We start from the raw sequence: 15,322 nt of genomic DNA, 5'->3' as shown, positions 1-15,322 counted from the left end.
GCTGATCACTTCTGGAGGGAAAACGAAAGTTGATGCTTTCTCTAACTAAATCAGTTCCTTTAAGGGAACCACTCAAAGTGACAATTACATATTGTGATTTACCATTCTGTGTCTTCCACTAAGAGGTATGATGCATTGCAGAAAACTGGGTGCAAATTTTAGCAGAATTTTACTGGCAGTGAAGAAAAAGGAGAAATTGTTTTGCTAAGGTACTAAAAGCTATATTTATCAAAAACCTGAGTTTTGACCAGACTGTAATCATATGTGGCTGTGGTTCAGCAGCAGCTATCTTTTTTGTTGTTGTTTTTGGGTTTTTTGTTGTTTTGTTTTGTTCTGTTTTTGCAGGGGTGGCAGGACAGGGGGAGGGTTTGCTGTTTATATTTCCTGAGATAAACTTGGGAAATTTCTTTTCAGGTAAACGTGAGAATGTGTTAAAATATACGTGCTCTTGCCATAGTCATACATTAAGATAGCATTAAAGAATTTAGCTATACTGTTTCACTATAAAGTCTGTAATAACCTTGCATGAGGAAAATGTTTTTTTAGTTAAGACTCATGTACTCAACTCATTTGAGACCATGTTTTATCTCCCGATTTCAGTGTAGAATCATTGTAACATCACAGTAAACCTAAATAGCATTTATTGGCAAATGTCAACAAATTAATATATGTCTGCCTCATGGAATGTACTAGCTAAATTACCAGTGCTGGAAACAACATAGCTAACCTGTTAACTATAGCCTGTTCAAATTAGTCCAGAGCTGGCAAGATCTTTGGATGCTTTAGAGGGTGGCAAAAGGTCAGGTGAAAACAACAACAGGCTTTGTCATAGTTTGGGTTTCAAAAGCATTGAAATGGTGTGTAATATTTAAGAATGGCAGAAACTGAAATATATTATGCTTGTGCTTGTTAATATAAAATTTTAGATTGTTGCTAGACCTTAAAGGAAAATACTGATGCAAAATGTAGCAAATTTGGGATGTAAAATTATGCTCCGAAATCACTATTTGTGCATAGAACTGACAGAATCTGTAACATCTGGAACATGCAGCCCCCACTCCCAGTGAGGTAAATATATTTTGTTTTTAAAATAAATATTTGGCATTAGTCAGTTCCGAGAAAACCCAGAAGATCATCCCAGATCCATGTTTAAGCTCAAAAGTGGCCATTTGAATCAGAGAGCAGAGGATCGGGAGACAAACAACAGGCATAGCATAGAGCAAGAGGAGTACTTGCTGTTTCAACTCTCGGGATAACCATTTTTCAATGCAGATAAGACAGTACCAAACACTTCCTCTTGTATCTGACTGTTTTGAGACACCCTTTGTCTTTGAGACAAAAAAAGTAGAAAAGTTTAATAGGAATCTATGCAGTGAGTATGGCAGCAAAGATCTAATTCTTAATCCTTTTCATTGCCCTTCTCCCAGAATCCAGTCAATATGAATCTTGGGTATGTATGTAATGCATCACTAATAAGGTGGCATGTTTTGAGGGTGCATCAAAAATTTTGGTATGTTCCCACTCTGATTCATAATACATACTTGGAAATGGTCAGGGAATATTATATCTTGTTGAATTTTTTTAAGTTGAATTGAGTTACTCACTGCAACCATTTACAAACCTGTTAGATGTTATTGGATGAGACAGATCAGAGAAGCATTTAAGGACTGTTACTAAGGAGGCCTTCTAGAAGCAGAAGTTACAGACATATTTGTAAGGACAAGTGGGGCTCTTTTAGGCAGGCAAGTGTCTTTTCATCATGGGAAGGTCAAGTAGCAGCAAGAAGAGAATGTTTCCCAAAAGCAGGTTTGAGGAAAGCAGCCACGAGGCAGGCCAAGCAGTGACCTTGGCAATACAGTGCTGTCCCCTGGCACCAGAGGGAAATTAATCCAAACAATAATTCAGGCACAGGAGGGGCAAGTGCACCTATGATGTAGCAAAGCAGAGACTAAAGGCACAGATGTGAGGTTAAATGGAGGCTCCAGTCAGAAGGTGTAGATGTAGACTCTGGGAGAGGCTTGTCAAGACAGCTGAAGGCTATTTGTTTCGTCAAGGTTCCTGACAGGGTTGTAGTGGGTGTGGGCTGTCCTGTTGACTCTGTTTATTTCAAAGGCTGAAAGAAGATGGGATATCAAGAGGAAGAGAATCCAGAAGAAAGGTTTTCATCTTCACTAGTGGTGAAGGGCTATTTGGAAGGAAACTAATGGTCAGAGTTTCCTTTGAGCAGACTGTCTGTTGGAAAAGCAGTCATTGCTTTTGGATGAAGAAATATTCCTAATTTTTTTCCCCTGACGGTACACAGAGTAGTGATATAATCTTCTGTTGAAATAGCTTTCTCGCCTAAGCCTTCTGGATAACATCAAAACACTCTGTCTCATATATTTCTCACTCAATTTTTTCCCCAGATGGAAGTGGCTTATTTGCATTAGTTGCTTTGTATTTTAACAGTACTTACAGTTATAATGTAGCTAGTGTAACTAATGAGAATATCTTCATGCTGTAATAATTTTGGTAATGAAACTGTGAATATTAGAAGTCATTTGGCCTAGGGTTTCTTAGCTGACTTGGTTGTTGACTGAAGAGAAACACCTATCTTGTCTATTTTAACCATCTACTTTTTAGGATACAGATTAAATTATTGTATTCTCATCTTGACGTTCTGTGACATGGATTTCTGGTACAGCTCATCTTCTGTAAAACTCTATAAGTTTTCTCAATTTTTATTCAACTGAGGCTACTGCTGTGCCTAATAATGGAGAAATTATCACATCTTTTCTCTAAAGAAGCCTTTGTACTTCATTGTGTGAGCAGCACCACATGGGTATAACAGGCTTGTTGCCTCCTTCATGTGCCTTCCTGCTATATCTTGACATAACACCTATGTAATAAATTTGTTAGCACCTCCAGGTGCCTTTTTTCTACAGCTTGACATAACAATACCCTCCAGTGGGAAGCTTTGTTTTTTGTGGCATATTTGGAAGTGTCAAGGAAATAGCAGAGCTTCCAAGATGGCCAATTAGCTAATAATTGTTAAAGTGGAATATCACTATGAGACAACACATTTTTTTTTCCCTGAAGAATTTTCTTGACATTCTTCCAGTGTTTATAACAAGTTTCATTAATGGACCAAATTTCCTATCAGTGCATGGCTCTAACAATTGGAACAGATCTTATTTTATGTATGTAGCATACTTATATTATTTTTTTATTTCCAAATAGTCAAATTATCTGGTTTTGGTAGATAAGTAACAATTTTAATTTTCTTGGTATTCATATTGTCCCTTACAGACTTTGATTAATTTGAAAGTATCATGTTCACATCTTGTTATTTCTATACATCTGTCATTAGTTAGTTGTCCCTTAGAATAGTCCAGTGTGATTTTTAGAGTTCATTCCCACATTATAGTTAGCAAATTACTGTTTCTAACTCTATAGGCTTTGTTTCACAGATACAGAAGCGCTAGCTCACATGAACTTTGTAAATAGCTAAGTTTACCAGCATACATATGACTGGGTGAGGAGTTTAAGCCAGGGAAATAGCTGCTATATGTTTAATTTATGGACATCTGGAATAAGGATCATTTGAAACTACACAGTGGTACTTGTATGTATTTTTTTGACTACAGATAACAATTCTGTTCCACAACTCTCTGGAATTACTTGGTACAGAAAAATTCACAGAGTCTGAATTCAAGTTTGCTCATGTGTTTTGGTCATATGTGGTCACAAACAGGTCATGGCATATGGGTGATTACTGAAGCTTAATGTCTCTATTTGCAGTCCTGTGGATCTAAATAATTACTTTCTAAACTAAGCCATTTATGCCAAAATTTCTTAGGCTGTAGCATAGTGTCTGTGTCTTTTATTGGGTCATGGTCTAAATGTAGAAAAGTGCTGAAGGGCTGAGACCAAATCTGGCAATTTTGGTCTTGGTCTTATGCCTCCTCCATTGGAAGAGCTTTTAATTGCTGCTGGTAACAGTGTGTACTGTCAACTTAAACCTAGGCTTTCTTTCATACACCAAATTGTTCACAGACTCTCCTGAATGATCTTTTGATAGGCTCTGTCCTTTCTGCTCAGGGAGCCATCCATATTCCTGCCAGATTTACAAGGCTACATCTGCCTATGTGAAGATGTATTTCCACTCGTAGTTCTCTTCTGCTTTTTTAACTAACTATCAGGAAATAATATTAAAAAGGTGCCCTTAGTTTTATTTAAGAACATTGCTTCTGCCAGCTCAGATTAGTCCCATTTTACAAACACTTGACCTAGTAACACTAAAGAAAAGGTGATCATCTAGTAGAAGATGAAGTGAGTGTGGGGAACAGGACCTGACCAATAGAGATTTGGCACAGCTTTTAGGAGAATGCTTTTCCCCTCTTTTTTTCTTTCATAATGACTCATTTTTCTCATACAGTTCACAGGAATGACTAATTAATTTTGTGAATGACTGTACTTGAACACAGATGGGAGGAGATGTTCATTTGGGGAAGTTGGATATCTCTGATAATGCTATCAAAAGGTGATGAACATCTGTCAAAATCATCATTTATAAGATTAACATCTCTATTGACTACCTAATGACTGCATTGTTGGTCTGCTCTTTCATGTACCCAGACTCTTGCTTCTCTTTGGGTTGCCCATTCTTCACGGCAGGGCTACTCATGCACTCTGTTTGCCCAGCAACTGGCCCACAGGACTCAGTCTTTAGTATATTCCAGATAAGCAACAAGAGAGAATAGGAATAGGAATAGGAATAGGAATAGGAATAGGAATAGGAATAGGAATAGGGATAGGGATAGGGATAGGAATAGGAATAGGAATAGGAATAGAAATAGAAATAGAAATAGAAATAGAAATAGAAATAGAAATAGAAATAGAAATAGAAATAGAATAGAAATAGGAATAGAATAGAATAGAATAGAATAGAATAGAATAGAATAGAATAGAATAGAATAGAATAGAATCTTTGGAAGGAACCTACAAAGATCATCCTGTCCAACTGCCTGGCCCCTTCAAGGCCAACCAAAAGTTAAAGCATTTTGTTAAGAGCATTTTCCAAATGGCTCTTGCTTGGGGAATCAACCATCTCTTTGGGAAGCCTGTGCCAGTGCTTGACTGGATAAGACAGACTAATGAAACAATTCACCATCCTCCTAGACTTTTAATGTTGCTCCTTCCAGAGAATCGCACACACAGAATCACACACAGAATGACTAGGTCGGAAGAAACCTTCAAGATCATCAAGTCCAACCCAGCTCTAACACCTCAATTAGACCATGGCACCAAGTGCCACATCCAGTCCTTTTTAAAACATATCCAGGGATGGTGACTGCACCACCTCCCCAGGCAGGCTATTCCAGTATTTGATCACTCTTTCCATAAAGAACTTTATTCCAAGTATCCAACCTGTATTTCCCTTGACACAGCTTGAGACTGTGTCCTCTGTGTCCTCTGGTTCTGTCCATTGCTGCCTGGAGAAAGACACCAATCCCACCTGACTACAACTACCTTTCAGAAGTTATAGAAAGTGATAAGGTCACCCCTGAGCCTCCTTTTCTCCAGGCTAAACAATGCCAGCTCCCTCAGTTATTCCTCACAGAGTTTGTGTTCCAAGCCCCTCACCAGCCTTGTTGCCTCCTCTGGACCCGCTCAAGCATCTCAACATCCTTCCCAAACTGAGGGGCCTGGAAATGGACACAGGTGCAGCCTCACCAGTGCTGAATATAGGGGAAGGATAACATCCCTGCTCCTGCTGGCCACGCTATTCCCGACACAGGCCAGGATGCCACTGGCCTTCTTGACCACCAGAGCACACTGCTGGCTCATGCTCAGCTGGCTGTCAATACCCCCAGGTCGTTTTCTGCCTGGCACTGTCCAGCTACACTGTCCCCAGTCTATAACATTGCAGGGGTTATTGTGGCCAAAATGCAGGACTTGGCACTTGGACTTATTAAACTTCATCCTACTGGACTCTGCCCATCCATCCATCCAACTATTCCAGGTCTCTCCGCAGGGCCCTCTAACCTTCCAACAGATCAACACATGATCCCAGTTTAGTGTCATCTGCAAATTTACTAGTGAAAGACTCAAAACCTTCATCCATGTCATCAGTAAAGACATTGAACAGAACTGGCCCCAGCACAGACCCCTGAGGGACACCACTGGTGAGCAGCCCCAGCTGGATGCAGCACCCTTCACCACCACTCTGGGCCAGGCCATGCAGCCAGTTCCTAACCCAGCACAGAGCGCTCCTGTCCGAGCCGTGGGCTGCAGCTTTTACAGAAGTGTCCTGAGGGAGACAGTGTCAAAGGCCTTGCTGAAGTCCACATAGACAACATCCACAGCTTTTCCTGCTTTTACCAGGCAGGTCACCTGGTCATAAACGGAGACCAGGTTGGTCAAACACCACCTACCCCTCCACTGGCTGGGTCTGATACCCTGGCCATCCTGTAAGTGCTGCACAATGACACTCAATATAAACTGCTCCATAACCTGACTGGGTACAGAGGTCAGGCTAACTGTCTGTAATTACCAGCATCCTCCTTCCCACCCTTTTTGTGAATGGGTGTCACATTGGCCAGCTTCCTGTCATCAGGAACCTCACCAGTGAGCCAGGACTGTTGGTAAATGATGGGGAGTGGCTTCACAAGCTCTTCTGCCAGCTCCCTCATCACCCTGGGATGGATCCCATCTGAGCCCATAGATTTATGAATATCCAGCGGCTCAGCAGTTCTCTGACTGACTCCTCCTGGATAACAGGGGGATCATTCCCCTCCCTGACACCATCTACCAGCCCAGGAGGACAGCTGTCTTGAGGAGAAGCTGTCCTACCACCAAAGACTGAGGCAAAGAAGGTGTTAAGCACTTCTGCCTTCTCATCTGCAGTTACTATGTTCCCACCCATCCAGTAGAAAACAAAGGTTGGTCTTACCTTTCCTTTTGCCATTAATATCCTTGTAAAACCATTTTTTATTATCCTTTACAAAAGTTGCCAAATTAAGCTCAAACTGAGTTTTGGCCTCTAATTTTTTTCCTACATGCCCTAGCAATCCCCTAACTTTGGTTTATCACCCGCGGACCTGCTTCTAGGCTGCATTTCTTATCTTAGGCAAATGACCACCAGGGAAGCCTTGCAGGGCCTCTGACTGCTACAACTTCACTTTCTCTATTTAGTAAAAAGGCATGCCCTATAGTTCTTTTGAAACAGTAGACAAGGCAGGAGAACATAGCTAACACAATGACAATTACAATGAAAATCCACACAATTCCCTTAACCAAACATGCAACCCATCCTGTTAATCCCCATTGACCAAAAATTCATTGACCCAGTCCGGGTTGCTTTCTACTTTTAAGTTGTTCACAAGTTCCTTCAGTTTCTGGATGTTTGTGTGGATGGATTCTGAGTGTGAAGAGAGATTGAAGCAATGCATCCCTTCAAAATCTTCAGAGCCATGTCCATGGGCTAGCAGTAGGAACTCGATCGCTGTTCGATTTTGAGGTGATGCATATCTCATGGTTTCTTCCTCTTTTAAAACATCACTTAGGGTGGCAGAGATAGCGTTGGCTTGCTTACTGAGCCAGCACCCTAAGCAATTTATTTCACCAAGAGCTTTAGATGCAGCTACCCAGGGTAGGAACAGGGAGAACAAATTATATGATTTGTTCCAATCATATAATTTTGGATTGCAATTGTCATCAAATTCCATGTAGGATCTTTTGTGGCATTTTAATTTCCTTTCTTTTTTCCAATTATGTAACAAGGTAATATTTGGAGTGAGGGTAGAAAGTTTTCCAAGGCTACAGGGACCTCCCTGAAGACAGGAGGGAATCCCAGCCCATATTCTGTCACCAAAGATGAGAAACTTTACCTTGGGTAATACTTTGGAGTTGAGAGAGGATACAGAGATCACCCAAGAAGTGTAATTGCACCAATCCAGTAGTTATAGGCCTTCTTAATGGGTGGTATGTCTTTTCTGTATGTGTTTTTTGTCTGGTCAGTTTCTGGCCAATTATTCTTTGGATGTCTAAAGGAAAATTTGACACAGTGTGTTGCCTTGGAGAACCCCAACAGGTCAAATTCTTGGGGTTCTTCTTGAACATTGGGCAACATTTTTGTCCATTTGTCCTGAGTATCTATCATGTTGGGTCTCTTACCTGTGGTGTGGAAGAGCTCTGAACTACAGACAGGCTAGTCATCTGCTATGAATGGAATCCCTACTAAACATGTGGAAAGTGGGTTATCAATACTTCCCATGGATAAGGACATGTTATCCTGTTTCATGTTTTTGCTAGTATTACCCAAAACTTGTGGCTAAGCTGTGGGCTAATCCAGCTGAAGGCATATGGTATGGTGAGGAGCATCCTAGTAGCAGTGAGGACAGCACCAACAGAGATAATTTTCATCTTTAGACAAGGATGGGGCTTCTGATAGTGAATATAAGCAAAATTTGTTGTCTTTATAGTGGGAGGAGAGGGTTTTCTCCCTTGTTCCTTTCCTCCTTTCCTTCACCCCCTCCTTTTTTTTTCTCTCTTTTTCTATAAGCTAAGTACAGGGGAGTGGGTATAAGGTTAGGGGTTTTTAATAGTTAGAAAAGGAAAGCAATAGGGGTTTTTAGGGTAAAGAAAGAGTAATAATATGTCATTCAGAGAACAATTTGTGTTCAGGCTGTGTCTAGCTTATGGCTTGACTGCCTACAGCAGAATGTTGTTCCACTTTCTGTTTTGTCTGCTGTCTCATGATGGGACGGTCTTTTCTTCTGTATGTGGACACTTGGCAACATCTTCATCTCCAGGAAGAACTTGTCTGATTTTGAGGAGGTCTTACATTTGATTCAGGGGAGTTCTTGACGCTGTTTGTGGGAGTAGTGTTTGCAGTGCCTAGGTATGGTGTTGTTTTTTCCTGGGTACCATCTTGGACCAGATGGTAGTAGAACATACCCTCTACCCCAAGTAATCAACTGGAAAGGCCCAAAAACTTGATGTGTTTCTGGATCCTTCACTAGCACTGGTGGTTTCTCAGTGAGCTTTGTTTGGGTGGTGTTTGCAAAGTGGCAAAGTATTGGGGGGTCAGGCTCTGATGTGGTACAATTTAGGAAATTGATGACGTAGAGAGCCTTGCAAAGTCTCTCAACAGGAGATATAATTTTTGTTTCTGTTTGCTGCTGATTGAGGACTCTTTTAAGGGTTTGATGTGTCCTTTCTATGATTGATTGTCCTGCGGGATTTGCCTTTTTTGTGTTCTATTCCCCATTCACTGAATAACTCTTGACCTTTGAGAGGTATAGGCAGGTCCATCATCTATTTTGATTTGTTTTGGTACTCCCAGAGTAGCAAATGCAAGTCAGAAGTTCGTTATGGTTATGTAGTTTCTCCTGGATGAGCTGATGCAAATATTGCTCCTGAAAATGTATCGACTGACACCTGTACGTATTTTGATCTTCCAAAAGGTGGGAAGTGTCTGCCACAGCTGGCAACTGTTTAGCCCTTGGGGGTTGACTCCACCCCCATAGATGGTATCTGGTAATTTTGACAGTTTGGGCATGTGGCGACAATAGCTTTTGCCTGATCCTTTGAAAGCTTGAACATTCTTATGAGGGCAGGTACATTTTGATGTTAAAATGCATGTGACAACTTTACCTGGGCAAAGATGTCAGGGACATTAGCAGTTTCTATTGCCATGGCCAATGTGTCTGCTTTCCTGTTCCCTTCTGTGATGAAACCTGGGAGATTGGTGTGTGACCTCACATGCATTATATGGTAAGGTTGCTTTCTGTGAGAGATTGAGCGTGTTAATACCTAAGTCAATTGGTGTAACTTTGGATTGGAAACTTCTTTGAGAAGAGCGTGTTCTGCTTTCATAGCTATACCTGCAACATACGCTGAATCTGTGACCAGATTAAAGGGTTTGTCTTTGAATTTCTCAAAGGCTCTAACCACAGCTGCTAATTCTGCAATCTGTGGAGATCCCTCCACTATTTGGATGTCAGATTCCAAATTTTGGGTCTTAGGGTCCTTCCAAGTCATTACAGACTTGTGGGATGAGCCTGAGTTGTCTGTAAAAATTGTTAGAGCTTTGAGTGGTGTTTTACTTTGGACTAATTTTGGGGTCAGATTGAAGACTGCATTAAAAAGTTTATGTTTTGAGATATGGATGGAAATTTGGCCTGTATAGCTGTGGTGAACTGGAGGTTTTCATTGGTCTGGAGCAAATGCTCCAGGTCCCCAGTGGTCAGTGGCAAGTATATGCCTGTGAACTCACACCCAGCAGGAGAGCAGAGGCGAGTTCTGGCTGTTTTTATTAAATGTCCCATGATTTTCTGGAAAGTGGTAATTGTCTTTGAAGGTTGGTTGGTTGTAAAGATCCATTATCAGTAAAGAGTCTCAGAGCTGAAGATCCCACTGGAAAATCCCATTGGAAAATCCATAGGACGGGGGTGCTTTTCCAAGAATGACGAACTGGAAAGGCAGCTTGGGCTCAAAGTGATGGGCTTGGTGTGAAGACAGGGCTTCTTGGACCTTGGTGATGGTGTCTCAGGTTTCTGTTGTGAGCATGCGTGGAGAGTCTAGGTCCTTGTTGCCACGGAGGAGGTTGAAGAGGGGAGTAAGGTCTTCTGTTGTAATTCCTAGCAGGGGACGTACCCAGTTGATAGATCCGCACAAGCTGTGTAAGTCTCTCAGGGTTTTGGGTCATCTCAGAGGGTGAGCTGCTGGGGTGCAATGCTCCTTTCCCAGATCAGGAATCTCGAACCCTGCTTTTTCTATGGTTTTGATTGTCCCTTTAAGTGCTTTTTCTAAGTAAGTTTTTTCTGATGCACAGACCAGGATATCATCCATATAGTGGTAGATGATTGCATCTGGAAATAGTTTCCAAACAAGAGACAGGATGTGAGCAACGTACCACTGGCATATAGTAGGCGAGACCTTTAGTCCTTGGGGAAGATATAACCAATGGTATCTTTTGAGTGGAGCCTCTCTGTTAAGAGAGGGAACAGAGAAAGAAAACTGTGGAATGTTCTGGGGGTGCAGCAGAATGCTGAAGAAACAGTCCTCAATATCTATGATGGCAAGTGTCCAGTCTCAAGGCAGTGTCAATGGTGAATGCAGGCCAGGCTGGAGGGGCCTGTGTCCTTGATGACCTCATTGATTTTGAGGAGGTTGTGGAGGAGCCTCCACCTGCCTGTTCCAGGTTTTTGCAGTACAAAGACTGGGGATTTCCAAAGGCTCAACAATGTGACCTTTGGTGAGCTGTTCTTCCATAAGGGCTTGTAGTGTGTGCAGTGTTACATTAGAGAGGGGCCACTGGTCGATCCAGATTAGGTCTTGGCATTTCCAGATGAGCCGAGGAGTATCTGGTAGTGCGTGCTGCTCAGTGGCCCCAGTCAGAAATCCTGGCTGGGAATACATAGGGAAGCTCCCCATTGGGATAGAACATCCCTTCCCCAAAGGGTGATGGGGGCTCTTACCACAAATGGGCAGATGTTTGCCAGCTTGCCTTCAGGCCCTTTGATGAGGATGTTGTGCTTGTTTTGCACGGACACTGTGGCTCCACCAGTCCCTGAAATCATTCCTGCTACCGGTTGTAGTTCCCAGTGTGCTGGCCATTCCAAGCGAGTGATGATGGTCACATTTGCACCAGTGTCCAGCATCCCTGGGAGGTGGATCTTCTCTCCTCTGTAGGATAGACCACACTCAATGGTAGGCTTACTTGGTCCCACAACTTGTGCCCACATTGCTTGTAGGGTTGAGAGGAAGCTGTTCCCTGTGATTCTTTGGGAGTAGAAAGGCTTGTGCGATAGGAGTTTCCCATGAAAGGAAAGATGGTAAGTCTGTACTGCACAGCTGGATCAAGATTTCTTGTTCTGGGTGCACTGTTTGGACCTCTGGAACAACAAAGATTTCCCCTGGGCCATGGAGAGTGTCACCTATAATTAAAATGTCAGAGGGACCACCTTTTGGCCTACGCTTGCCTGTGGGAACATGATAAACATCCTTATTATTAAAGTCAATGGACAAAGCAGTTACCAACTGATGCCATGTTCCCATCTATATTGCTCTGTGGGTTGGATCCTCTCCAGGTGGCCTGGGATCTGCAGGGATGATGCGTAGCTGGGTCTGGATGGCTTTTGATTTATTGTCTTTGCGCGGGACCTGGCCACGCTCTGCTGGAAGTTTCCCGAATGTTTTTGGTAGTGCTGCTGATTCTGGGGTCTTTGGTAGGTGACCTGTCTCGACAGTCCTTTATAAAGTGTCCAAATTCCCCACAGTGATAGCAGCGAGCCTGGTCTTTGGAAGTTACTACTGCATATACACCAGAAACTCCTTCTGCAATATCTTTAGCAACTGCTTGGGCCACTGTGTTTGCAGAGGACAAATGACACGTACAGCTTTCCATCATTTGCTCCATGGTGGGTTCTGTATCCAAGGGTAGGGCCCTAAGAATTGTTTTACATTGTTCATTTGCATTTGACAAGGCAAGCTTGCACAACAGTTCTTTTCTTGCCTCTGTGCTCTCTAGCTGTTCTTCCAGAGCATCTTTAATTCTGTCTACAAACTTGATAAAACTTTCATCTACTCCTTGTTTAGCACTAGAGAAGTGTTGGCTAGGGGTAGAGTCATTTGCTGTAAGAAGCAAGGAGGTTTTTGCTGCAATAGCCTAGTCTTGTAGTGCTGCCTTAGGTAAGGTGTCAGCTTGGTCACAGGGTATCTATAGATCCCCTTCTCCAGCCAGCTGTTGGACTATATAATCTGGCCTATTTGCATCTTGAGCATAGGTGTCTGATAAAGTTTTTAGTTGTCCTTTCCACTGTTTTATATTCTGCCATATATTCTGCCATATATTCTGCTGGGGAAAGAAGGCAGTTGGCAATGTTTTTTAAGGTCGTGAGGTATCAGGATGTGCACAGACAAAATGGCCTCTAAGAAATTTCTGAAAATATGTGAACTTCTACCATGTTCTTTGGCTATATTCTGTAGTTGTATCAGTTTTTATTTAGGTTCCCATGTTGTTCTAGTGGTCCCCCCTCTTTTCGCCTTTATATAAATTACTGGAAAGGCAGTAATTCTGAGCTAGTTCCCAATCCCCTGCCCTAGCCTCTTCCACTTTGATTAGAGCCCATGGATCAATTTCCTCTATGTCGCTATCAGACTCATTGTCCTCAGATGAGGAGTGGGAGTGAGCAGGAGGTGCATTATGCTTTTTTGGGCATGTTGGAGCGGGAGTTTGCAGGGGTGTGGGGGGCTGGACAGGGTGTGGGAGGGCAGCTGGCTGGGCTCTGCTGGAGGGAGGCAACAGTGGGGGGGTAATGGCAGCATCCCGTGTGGCGCAGCCCGCGCAGGACTGAGGTGCGTGGAGGAGTCGGGTGCCCCGTGGGGGTCTCGGAGGTGCCGTTCTGGGAGCACGGAGGGTGGGTGGGTGGGTGGGTGCAGCGCTTGGGAATGCAGGCAAGGGAAAAGCCGGGGAGAGGAGGCGGTGGGGCTGGGGAGAGCTGCTGCCGCGGGCACCACGGAGGGTGCGGAGGGGTTCGCCGGGGCTGCGGGCTTCGAGCGGGGCAGTGCGCGCCCCGGGCCGCGGGTTGCGCAACCCAGAGGGATGAGCCGAGGGATGGACGGGCTCCACGGACCCCGCGGGTGCGGGAGGGTGCGGGGGGCGGCGCGATTTCCCTGTTCCCGTCCCAGAAAGGGCCGGCAGTGGGACCCAGAGAGCAGGGTTCGGATGCTGAGAGAGGAATGTTATCTGGCAAATTAGCATTTGAAGAGACTGCTGAGGGAGATAAGGGTGGAATTTTCTCAGCAGGGGAAGGCTGCAGGGAATTCGCCTTTTCAACTTCTTTAGTTATAAAATGGCATAGAGGTAGAAACTTAGTTACAGAGAAATCTTCATTAGTTTGGAAAACCTATTCTTATCCCTACTGTGTCTCAAAAAGAGTCTAAACCGATCGTGTTTGTGTTAGTGTCTGGAAACTGGAAAGCATTAAATTTTTCAAGTTAGTTTTTGAAAGATTACCTTTAGAGAAAGAAAAGCTGTTAGCAGATAGGATTTTTAGTATTTGTAAATATAAATCTCTCTCGTTCTGGGATCGTTTTAATTTACTAAATTGTGATCCCATTTCAATATAGTTGCCTTCCCCAGCCAGCAGTAAAAAGGAGGGGAAAAAAAGAAAATTAAAAAAATCCCCAAAAGGGACCCAGGATAAAAGCGCGCAAAAAGGTTGTTTTAAACTTACTCTTCTTCAGCCAAATATGGGTCAAAAACTGCTGGGTGGGTGGTCTGCCATCCGGCTCCTGAGGACCTCGTCCCAGATGGCGATATGCAGGTTTGTTGGACGCCTCCTCCCGATAACTCCTATAATGGAGAAGTTACCCTCGGGGGATCGTGGCAGGCCCGAGGCAGTAACGATCCACGAGGAATGCTGCTCTCAGGGGTACCAGGGTGCGGCCTGGGGTCCCAGGGCCCGTCTGACCCCCGGGCAGCCGCTGCCGTAGGTGTCCGGACAGTGCTGCGCTGTCGGGCTCAGCCTGTCTGGGTCCCTCGGCTCAGCTCCCAGCCGCGGGCAACTTAGCGAGCCCCTCTGGAGTGATTTCAGCTCTGTGAGCTCAGCTCTCAGTGATTGCACTCTGTGCTCGCAAGTGCCTCGGCAGAAGCATAGGGAGAAAGAGAGCAAGAGAAGACTGTATGCAGTTCCACAGCAGTGTCCTTTATTGCCAGCTCCTGTGAAGTGGCGCAGGGACAGTTCTTCCCTGCCAAACTGGGCAGAAATGGGGGCTTATATAGGGTACAGGGGTGTTGGAAATTGTCCAGTGGCCAGGGTTGAGGAGAATACAACCCATAGCCTTAGAGAGGGTTAACAAAGGTCTGAATGTGGAAGAGGGGCTTCTTAGGTCCAGTCACCATGACTTGGCATTTCTTATCTTAGGCGAATGACCACCAGGGAGGCCTTGCAGGGCCTCTGACTGCTACAGTGGCAGATCCTTCTGTAGGTTCAAAGCCTTTGCCGAGTTCCAAGGCACAAGCTTTAAATGTGGTAGCATTTGGGGTCAGAAGTTGCTGAGGGTATCACGGCAACTGGGGAGAAAACTTATTCAACCTCAAATGTTTAAATACACACTAAGCAATGGAAATCATATTTTTGTGAAGATCTGAAGTGTATTTCACCTACTTGAGTAACAGATATTCTGTCTTGAAAGATCTGCAAAAGACTGAACCATGGACAGATATGATGCATTACACTGCCTCCTTCACAGATGTCAGAACTATGAAATAAATGTTACAGAAAGTAACTTGTAAAATTGAAGGGTCTTATTCTGGTTATAGCACAACAGA

Source organism: Lonchura striata, chromosome Z (assembly GCF_050655825.1).
Source record: "Lonchura striata isolate lonStrDom1 chromosome Z, ASM5065582v1, whole genome shotgun sequence".
Lineage (NCBI taxonomy): Eukaryota > Metazoa > Chordata > Aves > Passeriformes > Estrildidae > Lonchura > Lonchura striata.
This window is presented reverse-complemented; position numbering follows the sequence as displayed.